General features: G+C 43.1%; 1 protein-coding gene across 3 annotated transcripts in view; it reads right to left on the reverse strand.

Moving 5' to 3' along the window:
* sybu (syntabulin (syntaxin-interacting)) overlaps positions 1-6,080 on the reverse strand; it is a 15,493-nt gene extending 9,413 nt beyond the window's left edge. For all 3 annotated transcript variants that reach the window (XM_034874635.1, XM_034874634.1, XM_034874633.1), the window contains exon 1: positions 5,915-6,080. The gene's annotated coding sequence lies outside the window, so the exon portion shown is untranslated. The remainder of the gene's footprint in view (positions 1-5,914) is intronic.

A 6,080-nucleotide genomic window follows, 5' to 3' on the forward strand; every position in this document is an offset into this window, starting at 1 on the left:
ACACACACACACACACACACACACACACACACACACACACACACACACACACACACACACACACACACACATCCTGCCTGGTACAGATGGCACAAAAACTCCAGAGCATGACTAACACACACATAGTCTCTTGAGATAACTCTTGTTATGAATTGATACTATAAATAAATTGAATTGAAATTGAATTGAATTGATGACCTAATGAAACAAATTGTCCACATTAACCGAAAAAAAAATAGCTTTTAAGTACCTTTTTAAACCGGAATTAGTAAAGTCCTTTAACAGTCAAAGATTATCAGCAAAACACGTATAATTTGTAAAAATAATGAGATAACAAGACTAAGGGCCTTATCTTGCACCCAGTGCAAGTGTCTTTGCTATTTTCAGACCGACACAGTTGTTAATTTCCCATCCTGGTCCCATGTCGTTTAAATAGCAAATGCACCTCCACCCATTTTTGCGCCCATGGTTGGGCTGGTCTTATAGAGAGGTGACACATGCAAGAGATTAAAAACAAAAATATTACAGTGCAAATCCGCCATCATCATAGCAGTGAGCCAAGTTGCAAATGCGCCTGGCTAAAGGGAATGGGAGCGGACTCTCTGATTGGTTGATTGCTTGTTACGCCCAAAACACACCTATGATTAATGAAGACACCAAGTCCAACCCTTTTGAACCGTGCTCCCAATGCCAGGACCCTTTTTTCCGCCAAACTAGCAAAAGTGGATTTGGACACCCCCTAAACACACCTGTGCCATGCGCTTCACGCTGTGCACGTAGATCGTTAAAATAGGGTCCTAAGACTTGTAGCACAGTGGTGATGTTGGCGTTTAGCAGGTTTGTTGGTCACATCTTATCACTAGAGCAAAAGTCAGGGGATCACCAAAGTCTTGAGGATCCATCCTCTGAGGACCATGAATGCCATCCATCTTGTAGTTGGCGAGATATTTCACGCTGACTCACAAATGCCGACCTCAAGAGATCTCCAAACATCTCTAGGGTCCATTGTTTGGGGACCATGACTGCCTGTACACAATTTCCTGGCAATCCATCCAATAGTCTCAAACTCAGAATCCTAGTCTGCATGTAAAGAGTACGTCATGGTGGCACTGCAGGACAGGTCTGGGGAGTCTTAATGATCCATCCTCAGGGGACCATGAATGTCTCTCCAACATTCCTTTGCATTACATCTGACTGTTTTCTAGATTATTCAGTCCGGCCCAAAGGTGTTTGTCCACCAATAGACCGACATCTCCATAGAACCATGCCAGTGTGTCCAAAAACAGTATAAAAGATAAGACAGATGCAGATTTTTAAACAAAAACTCATCTGCGTGTGGTTTCAAAAGAGACGAGAGTTCAGAGACTACACAGATACAGAAGAAAGAAGAAAGATTGCCATTACTCTTTTAATATTCTGGCGTTTTTTTTTTCATGCAGGATTAGGATGATCAGAAGAAGCACGGCGGCAGATGAAAGGAGACCAACTTCAGTACAACACTGCTAAGCCAAACTACACCCACTGTCCTGGTGCTCCGTCTGGGCCATGGCTGTGGGGCTGCCTGCCAAAAACTACAAAGTGCTCTCAGCTTTGACAGATAATAGATGATGGAGTGATATTTTATCCTCTTTAACTCTTTCCTGTTTTCCTTGGGTCAAATTTCACCCATTTTTAAAGTTTTTCAATCAGAAATTTGGTTTTCTTCAAACCAAATCGCCCAAAATAACATGGCTGGTTCCATATGATGCTCTTTGCAAGTGAAAGGAAGGATGAGATCTCTACTTTTATTGATTTTGGTTTTATTCAAATGTATATTATGTAGTGTAATGTTTTTTTTAAGTGAGAATAATTGACCATAAATTCCAGAAAGAAGTGTAAAACCAGAGTTTATAAATTGGAATGAAGTTAGCTAACAAGATCAAGAACACAATCCGGAGATGATTTAGACTTAATACTTTATAAAGTGGAGGAGAACACAAGAGTTCAAAACAATGGCTCCAAGTTGAGGCCAAACTAGTAAATCTCCTGCAAAGCTTTTCCTTCCGTACATGCACCCTGAAGGCAGAAACGTATTTCTTATTGATGATATGAATCTAAAAGATGCAGGATGTCTCTCATGCTTGAATACATGTCATACAATCACTTGAATTCCTCTCGCCTGTTGATTTCCTCTCAGCATCGTTGCCTTAGGGGTCAGTTGCGTAACTGCATGCGTTGTTTCCTTTCTTTGCATTGGGATGATGTAAGGCCTGTGGGCTGCTGTGGCATCAGTGTTTCCCCCGCTCTGACCAGATGGGACATCGCTTTCCATTTTGCCTCGATCAACTAACTTCAAACTAACTAACTTTCATCATATTTATATTGTGTGCTGTGTGCCTGATTTTGCTGCTGCTACACTGTGATTTCCCATTTTATGGGGATCAATCTGTCTATCTATGTTCCCCAACAGTTCCCCATCAATAACAGAATGACATCACCACTTGACCCAATACAAGCCGTGTTCCCTTCATGAGCAGCCCAGACTCGTGCAAAAATCCTCTTTCTTTCCGTACCGAGGTCCAAAGAGGATTGCAAAAATAGAGCCGAGACTCGAGGGAATCAAGCTCCAACTCCCTTTCATCAGACTCAAATATAGCCCCGCGTTCTGGGCGGCCTGCATCACCTCGCCTACAGTTTCACTTTCATTTTCAGGCATCCACAGTGTCATCATGCTGGAGCACGGCACAGCTGCCTGGCACACCGGCACAGCAGAACCCGATTATAGGCACCAAGCAGGGCCGAGTACGCAGAGCCTTGCCCTAGCAACAGTCTTAGCAACCAAGGGAAAGAAAACGCTGTACGAAGGGCTAGATGGGACCAATTATGTGTAAATCTGCACAGTACACAGTGTGGGCTTCTGCTGCTCATCCTGAGACGCTGTTCTTCACTGAGAAAATATCTGGAGTGTGCCGACGTGGTGTGTGTGGTGTGTGTGGGTGTTCACCATTCAGCTGCACGGTGTTCTTCTTCTCAGACTGAATAAACAATGTGTCCTTGAGCCAGCGGGTGTCAGCTCAGCTCCTATGCTACATAGTCATCCAAGTGCTACTGACTAGTACGTCAGCTGTTTGTTGCCTAAGATGTGGTTTAATGGGTGTTGTTGAGAGGAGAGAGCGGTGTTTTTCTTTCTTAAAAAGTGACTTTTTTACTTTTATGCAACGACATGCAGCCATGTGAAGGAAGTGCAGGAGGGCGGGGACACAAGAGCGTGAAAAATAAAGTAGTCCGAGATCAGCTGTAGCCACCTGGAGCCAAATCATTTCCAAGAGAATCATCTCCTCTCGGCCTGGATGACATGGTGCTAGTCACCCAACAGTGTCAGGTGTGAACCAATGGTGTAGTCTACGTGATACACATGTATGCACACCACTGAGAAAGCTCCAGGATTTCCATATACCAACTTAAAAATGGCCAAAGACACCCAACAACATGCTTTACATTATAATTTTTACATATATCTTGAATTGTGATGTGTGTTTTTCTTTGTCATGTAGGCTTAATATAGGTATTTGCTCTGTAAATTGGTGCGTAATAATGTATCCGACTACAGGAAATGAGGCTGTTGAGGCTGAATACTTCCCTGAGGGAGGACACCCAGACCCCCCACTATGATATGCCCTCCCAAAGGCCGAGGCTGGCCACTATCTATACAGTATTTAGCAAACTCACTACAACACATGAGACTACTCCACTGCTTGTAACCTGGAACCCAGTGAGCTGGTTGGACACTGTCCAGCTCATTGCTTCTGACATGCAATGATTTAATAAACGTTAGAAATTGACATAATTGCAACTAATTATTTGAAGCCGTTTACACTGTCAAAACAAAAAATAATAATAAAATCATATTTTTCATTTGTCCTACTCAAAATATTAGTTACTTCCCTAAACTTGGAAAAGAAGTTGGAAAATGTTGTCTACATTTTGTGGAGTTAGACCCACTGACCAGTTTTTACAGTGCAGACGCCTGCCCATACTCTCTGCTACCAGATATTAGTTGACAGGTTCACATCAGTTTTAATTTTTGACATTTTGCCTGTTTCCACTGTGTTGATCCTGAACTAGCCCCTGTGGCAGTAGGCCTTCAGGTCTGCACCCGGATCCTCTGCTTGATTCCAGACAGTGTTGATTGGCTCCCCACTGAGCGACAGGCTAAGCATTACCTAAGTTGCAAACGCAGGATTTTCAGCTCTCCTAAGCATGACAAACTGCTGCACACTATCTGCGTAAGCACCACACAATCACTCCCACAACCCAACCAAACACAGGAGGGCTGGGTTAAAGCTGTCAGACGGATGCTGACATAACGCACATAACGTGACTGGTAAACAAGTCTTTAAGCCTCAACTGGAGCCATTTCCCTTATCCAGATGGTCAACTTCTGAAACAGCATGGAGTGGGTGTGACTGATAGATTCCCTTAATCCATCCCTGTCACTGTGCTTTCTAACGTTGATCATGCACATGGATTAAATCGGTTTATTCCAGTTTGCTCTCAGCCCATTTTTCCTGTTGGCGTTGTTTTTAAGGAGGCTTTTCCCAGTGGTGACGACATTTAAAGCACACTGATGAACTCCTAGACGGCAGACTGCTGTGCAGTTTCAGAAGGTTTGAGCTTAACTGAGCTTCTATATTCTAACACATGTCAGCAGTGATCTCCTGTAATTAATTTAAAGGTCCCGATTCGACCGCATTTCCAAATGATATCATTTAGGTTAGAGAACATTCAGTTACTTTACCAATTTTGCAAGGATATAAAAGAGTTTCATGGAAAACTTATGCTGTAAACTGTACAAGCAAGAAGCAACCTTCAAAATTGTTTTAATAATCCCCTCACATTAGGGATTGACCCCCCATACAGTATGTTTAACGTACTTCTTTTCTTATACATAAATGCTGAAAATTCCTGTATTAAAAGATTGTGTTCTTGATTTTTTTGAATCCATTAATCAAACAAACATTTTGAATTGGTATTTTGAAAATGGAATGATGTCCTTCTTTTTCAAGCAGCACATCGTTGGCATCACTCGTTCAGAGCTCATCAACCTTTAAACAGACTGCATCATCATGCATGATGTCATGACTGATAATCACTTCATCATTCCAGGGAGCATAAAGCATGTCAAAAACATGTGTTCTGATATCCCAGAAGATGTTTTATCACACATAAAACTCAGCTGACTGCTATGACAAACCCAACAGCATCATGTCCATTCCTCATATGCTTCCACATAGACAATGTAGTGCTAAAACCTTTGAAAATACCTGAAAATATCAAAATAAACTCAATGTAACATTTTTTGAAGACTATACCAGCCATGAGTTACAACCACTGCTCGTAATATTGAAGCTACGCCCCCCCCCTCCCATGTTTACATGTTCCCATGCCTGCCTTTGTTTTCACATCACTTCCCAGTCATTTCTATTGTTTCTGATGAGATGTCCATGTCATGAGACCCACTGACGAAGACAGCACCCCCTCCCACTCTGTCTTTTAGTCTTAGTGTTGTATTCAGTGATGGGGATTTTTTGCCCCCCCCCCCCCCCCCCCCCCCCCCCCCCCCCCCCACACACACACACACACAAAGGCACGCGAAGCACGACATAGGCTAAGCAATGGCGATGTAAACATCCAACTTCAGAGCTGGTGGGTCCACATTTAAACCCAGAACCCCTACAGCCTTCATGCTGTAGAACATCTGGGTGACTCGACTAAAGAATCATTCTTGAACTTGTAAACAGCTGCTCCCCCAAACTGTTCCCGCCCTCTGTATGGTTCAATTTCATTTGGTTAATTCTTTTATTTTAAACCTAATGGTAATAATAGATTGGTTTGAAATGTTTTTTGGCGAAAGGAGAATAAATGGAATGCTTGCCTGGCTGTGTGATGGTGGTTGCTGGTGCTCCGGGGGTGGCTGCCTCTCTCTGCCTCTCTCTGCCTCTCTCTGCTCGGATGATGGCTGGAGGAGAGCTGCGTGCACACTGAGGACACACACGATTGGACAAGAAACGAGACCACTGACAGTGCACGCGCAATATGAC

The sequence above is a fragment of the Etheostoma cragini genome, chromosome 6 (assembly GCF_013103735.1).
Source record: "Etheostoma cragini isolate CJK2018 chromosome 6, CSU_Ecrag_1.0, whole genome shotgun sequence".
NCBI lineage: Eukaryota > Metazoa > Chordata > Actinopteri > Perciformes > Percidae > Etheostoma > Etheostoma cragini.